Source organism: Schistocerca americana, chromosome 3 (genome assembly GCF_021461395.2).
Source record: "Schistocerca americana isolate TAMUIC-IGC-003095 chromosome 3, iqSchAmer2.1, whole genome shotgun sequence".
Taxonomy (NCBI): domain Eukaryota; kingdom Metazoa; phylum Arthropoda; class Insecta; order Orthoptera; family Acrididae; genus Schistocerca; species Schistocerca americana.
The window spans coordinates 539,825,229-539,833,711 of NC_060121.1; positions in this window are offsets into that span (position 1 = coordinate 539,825,229).

Consider the following 8,483-nt stretch of genomic DNA (forward strand, 5'->3'; position numbering starts at 1 on the left):
CCTACTTAACTGTTTATACAACAATACTGTGATTCCAAGATAGCTACTATGTACTTCTTCTTAAAACTCGACATCGCTCACAAAATAAAACCTTGCTGTGCGAGGGACAAAATTCACCATCTCTATAACTCCTTAGTGCTGGCCTCATCAGGCCCAGCTAGTTGCTTAAAACTCACATCTATTTTTGAATATATCACAGTGTCCTGAGACACGTCATACAGTTAAATACTACTGCTTCAGTAGTCAGTGATACTTCAGAAAACACAATGGAAGAACAATGTCAAATAAAGTACAGGTTTTGAATTGAGACTTCTGCTTACTGGTGGTTAAGCTGCGGGCTAGACGTGGTTCATGTCTGTGAATGCTCGAACAGCTATCGTCAGAGAGGGCGGAACAATGTTCTCCTGGACCCTTCTTTGACATGAAAGATTAAAGTCTAGCTGTGTTAGTCCACATGGACTGAATAATTTTGTGTTAGAATACGCCCAGATAATAACTCCAAAAGACGTTGTTCTATGGAAAGTTGAAAAATCAAAGTGTGTAGGAATTGAAAAGTTAAGGAATGGCATAGACAGCTAGGAATCCACGTGATTGCCGGTCACGTCATGCAAGATCCATGCCCTTGTGGGTTGTCCTCTGGTTTGCCTAACAAACAAGACGTATGGCCAAAGTCTCCTGCCCTGTGGGAGTTTGTCACTCCGTTTACATTATCTACAGTGGAGAGGCATGTGGCATGTTCCTCCAAATAAGCATTCAGACACAAATGAAATAAGCCATGAATACATCTTAAGTTACCCTTCCAAAATAGTTTCTTACCTAGAACATTATTACTAAACACTTAAATAATGGGCGATACTCGGGAACTTATTCTGGCAACAAATTAACACATGGATACAATAGGCTCATAGACACAAATACTAAATTACTGGTGATGGCAAAACTCTCTAAATAACTGATAGTAAAACATAGAAAAAATGAATAATTAAAATAGTACATAGACATAAGTAATTGGCAACCCATCGCAGTGACACAAGCGGTGGCAAAACCACAATACAAGCAAAAGTAGAAAATATCATTTCCCTTACACAAAACTCCCTTATTCTCCAGTTACCTTTCAGAGCAAAATAAGTGTAAATATTCTCTGTTAACTTTGTTATGCTCTTGTTTGTATCTCCATATTGATTGACATGTCTTTCGGATGTCTACCCACAGGTGTGCTGTCGTTAAGTTGTGCAAATGTTATGAGTAATGTGGTGTACTAGCACAGTGTCACATTAATACTTCCTCTGACAAGGTTTTAGATTTCAGATCAATAATTGCCATTACCCTCCTTGATATTATTAAACATTTTATATGATATTTACTGCATTATTTTGTACTCCTTGTCCTGTAACTACATAATGTGGGTTGTTGGCAGCCTCCTAACCAATTGTGCTGAGTTATTGTTGTTGTTCCTTCTTTTATTAACTCTCTCACCTACCTGCTTCCTAATGCTCGTTAACACTGGTTCGACGATACTGGTTGCCTCTCGATGACGTTGACAAAACTTACCTGTCGGCGTTTTGGTTTTTGAATAAAATTGGAGTCCATTAGCCATGTGTAGAGTGTATAGGAAAAACGGTAATTCCTTTAGTGTTGAAAATGTGCATAAAGTTATTCAAAATATTCATCATATAGTTGTTACGAGTTCCATGTTGAGAATCAATGTTACTTGGGACACTGGAGATGCAGCAGGTGACACGCTCGTACGATTGTAGAGTGCTGACATTACAGTTATGATTGGCTGTAACCAGTGCGAGAGCAGTGCTAGTAGCCATGACTACTATATCTGTCCTACTAGCAGAGTGTCAAGTGCTAAATAACTCCAGGATAATTCTCTGGGAATTGACTGTGACTGTCAATGTAAATTGTACACCTAATGTCGTGGATAGGGGCATAGATAACTTCTCAAGTAACTATTTGCAGGTCATGTGTTTGATGCTAGTAGGGGCTGTCTCTTTCCAAACTGAAGTATATGGTAGTTCTATATTTCACTCTGATTTTTACTCTGTTGAAGGTTACTTGCATGGTGTTCAGTTGGGGCTTTTATCTTTCCCTTCTTTACAACTCCTGCTTAGTATGTACATAAAACACTCTCAATGATACTGTGGCAACAGATTAAAAATTAATTTCAGTAGTAGTAGTATTAGTGAAGGTAAAAATGGTCTCACATAAGGTGTAGATTGTTCGGGTACTTCTTCCTTTTGCTAACATCGTATACCACACTAGGCGACACAGGTTGGATGCTTCAGGGGTACAGGGATGTGGACTTTATCAGCAGTCATTTCTTTTGCCTGGGGCTGGATACAAAACAGATGGCTGAACCTGGTCCTGATGGGGGGGCAGGGGGGGGGGGGTGGGAGGGCGGTGGTGGAGGGTAGAATAGGGCCTCTTTAAGTGGGGACTGAGCAGCCTTCCTTGCTGTGCGCCGAGTCAAGTTCCTCTGGGAGGTCACCAAATTTCTCCCAGACTTAGCTTATGTTGTTCACGACAGTTATTCATGAACGATCTTCTTTTCAAGGGACTCAGATAACTCAATCGTTAAACCCATGGAACTATCATGATTCATTTACTCACTTAGATACTCTGCTCTCCTGAAATGTACGTTATTTATAAATTTTTATACTTCTGCATGAGTTGTGATGACGACTTGGCTCTCTCAAATATCATTTGCTTGAAACTCGGGGCTAATAACTTCTGAGATTGGCTAATAACTTCTGAGATTGATAGTGAGGTATGCAGTTAGAACTGTTATTCTGCATTGATGTTAACTCTGTTTTTGCTCTGCTTTACTTCATTTTATGATGGCATTTCAAACTCAATCCTTTTGACTGACATGTTTCCCACACACTGGCCGCTTACAGGATACATATCACGACAAGTGCCAGCTTCATTGATGCCATATAGATCTGTTTATTAACCGCGAGGGTGGCAATACAACGTAGTTGGAGACTGGTTTGAGATCCCAACATCTCCTATCTTGGTGGATTAGGTAGTGTTTACAAAAAACTTCTTTTTTTCTCTTTCTTGTTCTTCACTGAGAATTCAAATAGATGACACAAATGGATTTCTATCCCTGGGTAAAACTAGCACAATCTGTAGGGCAATATTAGGCTGGTGGACTTATTTTCATAACTATCTTCTTGGATTTGCTGGTTATGCTGCAACCATATGAATGTATGAAAGCATAGTGTGGGAGCTTGATTCACGTGGCAGAGACATGTGGTCCGTGGGAAGGAAGAGGGGGAATGAGGGGGTGGGGGCAGGAGTGTTTCTGTGTATAGGAGGAAGATGAGAGGTCGGTCCGAGCAGACAAGTCGATGGGGTAGTGGGGAGAGTTGCAGATGCTGCTTGCGCCAGCGGCAGAGGTGGGAGCTGGGTAGGCATCACAAGACAGCGGGGCCACAGGGGGGGGGGGGGGGAGGGGGGATCTGTAGTAGCCGCTCACTTGGTGGAGAGGCCTGCGGGTTGAAGGGAGTGGAGTGAGGGTTGTCGCGTCACCATATGGCAGGGAGGGGCGAGGCTTGCGATTTGTAAACAGACTGTGGGCGGCAGTCTTGCCTGGCATTAACCACACAACTTTCTCTTTTCATTTGGTATTTCCTTTTTAGCGGAAAGTTGCCAATATTCATACACCAAGCTGAAGGGTAGTTGGTGATGTATTTTGATTACTGAGTGTGCATTTGTGTATGAGAAATAACATTCCATCGCACATTTGGTATACAGAAACACGTAGTATCGTGACAACTTACCTTGTTGTTCCTCCAGCAGCATATTAAGAAAACAATTAAATAGCACTTACGGAGGGCTCCTTTTACTTTAAAAGTAACATATTGGCTGGTTAGCTTAGACGTACGTATTCTGGTTAACCAAAACTACTATCTCTCTAGCCCCGTGTTCGAATTGTTCTTTCCCTTGTAACAGTGTTGTGAACGTTTAGCCTAAACATACATGTAGTGTAGTGTATTTCAAATGGTAGGTAGGGCAGCATGTTGTCACTGATTCTATGCTAATGGTAGTTACAAATACGTGTTACTAACATGTTTGCATGGTAAAGCTTTAACAGCTGTTTCTGTTCATCGTTCACTAAATCAGCAGGTGAAGTGTCATTCCATCTGACATATAAAAAATTAATTGATTCTTAACTCTGCGTGTTCTATTGACAAGGACAACTTTTCTCCTTGATTCCATTACTAATGAGTGTTTGTGTTTCCAGTTCTCTACCACTATGACAACGTTACTGGAGACATTAAATGATGTAAGACAGAATGATTACAAAAACTCCAGTCCCTTCCATTAACGTGTGACATCCTAAATTCTTACAAATGGTTGCCAACACTTATGAGTAGTGACAAAAAACATGCACGCCTTAAATGAATACATAGCAACGATGGCAGTTTCCCATCAATTAATTCTCTTACTTCACTAAAGACGTTTCAAATTGAATACATGGCACGCTGGACCTAGTCCCTGGACCGTAACCCATAGGGATGTTTTGACCTTAGAGCATACCTAGGTTGTGTTCTAGGCAGTTTTACTACTTTCTTTCCTGCCTTCCTGGCTGGGGCTACTGGTGTAACAGGCTCCGCTTCACTGTCTCTATAAACATTCTTGCTTCCCCTGTCAACTTCAACCTGGCTATGTTGACCAATAGGTCATCTGGCCAAGCACAAATATGACCCACATCACAAATAGTCTGTATGAACATAACCGCATTTTCATGGGACTTTCCAGAAAATGTGGAAATGAAAGAAGCTGCAGGAAAATTAGTTATAGTTGCCATGTTAGCTGAGATTGTGGCAGTTGTATTAGTGATGGAATTAGTATTAATTGTCACTGGTTGTGCATTTGTTACGGGCGTGGAGCTAGCCACAGGTACAGAAGATCGTACACTGGCTTCCAGTGTCTGTTTCAAGATGTGGTTCTGCTTGATTAACTCTCGATTTTGGATGAACGATTGGCTTATTCTAGTATTGATAGCTTTGAGCGGATCTCGCAAGGTAGCTGCCACTTCAGGAGTACCCCGTTCCATTGCTCGGGGGGTGCTAGTGACCTGAAAATGAACATTACAAAAAGAGAGGTCACAAAATAACCTAATCCAGCAGCGGACGGCTTGCGATATTAAAGTTTGAAGCAACACTGTGACTTATGTGAAGGCTGAGTCAGCGCAACATGTTGGCGGCAGCGATGGTGTGGTGGAGTGGCGGTCGGCAGGATCGTTGGCAGCCGTCATAGATGTGGGCAGGCGACTGCTGGACCCTTGGGCGGCAGCGGATGCATTGGCAGCAGACGACGATTGTTCAGCCGGCACGCAGCCGCAGGCCTCTGGTGCAGCGGCAGGCAGCACACCTGTGTCTGGCTCGTGTGGCTGGTTCCCTCGGACGCAGGCGGCCCCGTCACTGTAGCACATGCCCTTTGCGTTTCTACTGACACAGCTGCAGCCAGCATGGTCCGAACGTGGCAGCTGGCTAGCGCATTCCATAAGTGCGAACAGCTTGGCGCTAGAAGCGTATCGAAGTGCAAGATACTGTGGCATGGGGCTACTGACAAGATACATATGCCAGAAGAATTTGGATTAGCGACAAAGTCGCTATGGAAACGTATCCCAATTCTGACACCAGTTTGTTCAGGATCACCGGAGCAGCTAAGGCGGTGGACAAAAATAAATCATTTGGACAATTTTTGTGAAGAGGCCATTTATTGGGAGAAAATGCATTCAAATGGGCAACATGAGTCAGGCCTATGGAGGTGAGGGTGATCCAGAGTGTAGTGGTAGGCGATGCATAGTATGCATCAAGCCTGGGCGAAGTTAATGAATAGTGGTGTCTGCCATTCAGACAAGTCCAAATGGTGTGGCGGCTACAGAGACAACATCCATGGCACCGCAGCACCAGGAGAGGCAGGTGGTGTTCACAGCTACAGGGCACGCGGCAGAGAGAGAGAGTGTCCCAATGGGCAGCAGGGTACATACAGCCTGGCCACACGGCTTCCCCTGCCCTGATTGGTCAGAAGCTGAGGAACCCGTGGGGGCAGCAGGGAAAGTTCTGAAGCGAGGCCTGATCAGTGTCACCCAGGCAGTATTACCTCGTCAGCACACGAGGGAGGACCGTGATCGAGATTGCCTACCCCGGTGCTGACTTGCTGTTGCCAGACAGTGGGATGAGAAAATTACAGGCAGCCGAAGCTGCTGGCAAATGCTGGACTGTAACAAGAGAATGAAATTATCCTTTTGAAATAAATTAACGATAGAATCCCCTACTATCTGGCTCAATCTTATAGAGCATTTTAGGAACTTGAAGTACCAGTTGTTTATTTTTTTATGTCAAGAGCACCCAGAATTACTATAAGGAACACAGTGTTACAAGCTGTCATCACATCCTGTGAAAAACTGATTTGTGTAATGTTAAGCTTAGTTTCAAGTCCAATTCAAATTTTTGTGCAATAGTCATATCCCCCATAGTACCTTTCCCTTCAAGATTTCTAGGTTTTTTTGCATCTCGTATTTGGCTTTTAATAATTCAAGTGCCTTATTTGTATTGGGATTAGCTAGTGAAACCACATAAATATTGACCACTGATGCTTGCAAAGCTGTTTCACAAAACTCCAGAGAGCTACTGAACAATAAATGAGACTGCCACAAACACATATTTAAACAAACAACCCCAATACTTTACTTGATGTATACTTCACAAAAAAGCATTATGCTACTGTTGCAGCCCCTGAAGGTTTCAGTCCATTTCTTTATGAAACACCACAAATATCTGACAACATACAAATAAATTTCACTTATTAGTCAATGTGATTCTACCGCCAACACTTTTTTCTCTTCATATTGCACCCATATTGCAGTTTAGTCCCATTATTCTACAAACCAACTACACTGTCTGTCATTGCACCATCACATCACGGCACCATCACATCACGGTGTATTCACACTATCCATTATGTTACAGATGTCAAGTCAATTGAAGTCATGTGAGTTATATTAAAAAAGAAAAAGAAATACAGAAATACGAATGGAAAAAATTAATTTGAAGTATATTACAATTGCATTATTAGAAATTTTGGGCTTCTACGATTTTTGGCAAATCAGACTTCCTCTCTTACACTTCAATTGTAGATGCAGTCAGCCGTATATTACAATTGCATTATTAGAAATGTTGGGCTTCTACGATTTTTGGCAAATCAGACTTCCTCTCTTACACTCCAATTGTAGATGCAGTCAGCCGACTTCAATGACACCAGCGCTTGTAAAAATATGAAAGTCCTCCTTACTTGGTTTCACTTCACTTCAATAAAAAATACTTAATACTGGTACTGGTATCAAATCTTCTCTTGGAGACAAACAGTGTTGGTTTTTGTTTGGCCTATACTTATTTACATTTGCGATAGGGGTCGATGCACTTTATTTGTCAGCTTCTCTTTTATTTAATGGAATGGATATGTCAGCTTATCCTATGTGTACAGAGTTCTACAAGAAATTAAAAGACTATATACATAATATGAAACTCCATTACATATTTGAATTTAGCACGCTTACAATAATGTTCAGTGTGCTTCAGCCTCACTGCCAGTTTTCTCACTTGTGCACTGGCAGATTTGGCGGCTAAGAACTAGTTGGTAACGGTACCGTCGCACGTGCATGTACTCATTTTCTTAGTGTTTATTTCACATTGAGTGTCAAACTTTCACCTGAGTATCACATATTGAAGAATTGACACCTTGATTGCTTGTATCTGTTCTACCCGCATATTATTTGTTGTATCTAACTCATGCTGATACAGATCATCCTTGATGTCACTTTGCTTGTCAAATCTTATGAAACGTGTGTTGTACTTTTGCTGTGTCCCCACTACCAGAGAGGTCAATAACATGGGGCTTAACTACGACCGGACCGAGCGAGGTGGCGCAGTGGTAGCACACTGGACTCGCATTCGGGAGGACGACGGTTCAATCCGGCGTCCGGCCATCCTGATTTCGGTTTTCCGTGATTTCCCTAAATCGCTCCAGGCAAATGCTGGGATGGTTCCTTTGAAAGGGCACGGCCGACTTCCTTCCCCATCCTTCCCTAATCCGATGAGACCTATGACCTCGCTGTTTGGTCTCTTCGCCCAAACAATCCAATCCAATCCAAACTACGACCGGTTGGCGTTTCCCGACGGCATAGTGTGACTTAATTCATTACGTGGAATAATTTCAGTTTGTTGCATTATATGGATACTTCTCCAATTTGTGTCGTTAGCTGCTGTGCCGTTATTTTGCTGGGTAGCATTCATTTCAGTATTTCACACTAGGTGAGGAGAGCCCTACGTCAGCGTGACGTAGGCACGCGTCATCACGAGTTGTCCTATCGACTGTTGTGTGCGTCTTGAGTCTGCACTGTTCATTGTTCTTAGTTGATTTACAACATGAAGGCAAGGTTAAATGGAACTAGATGGTTTAAT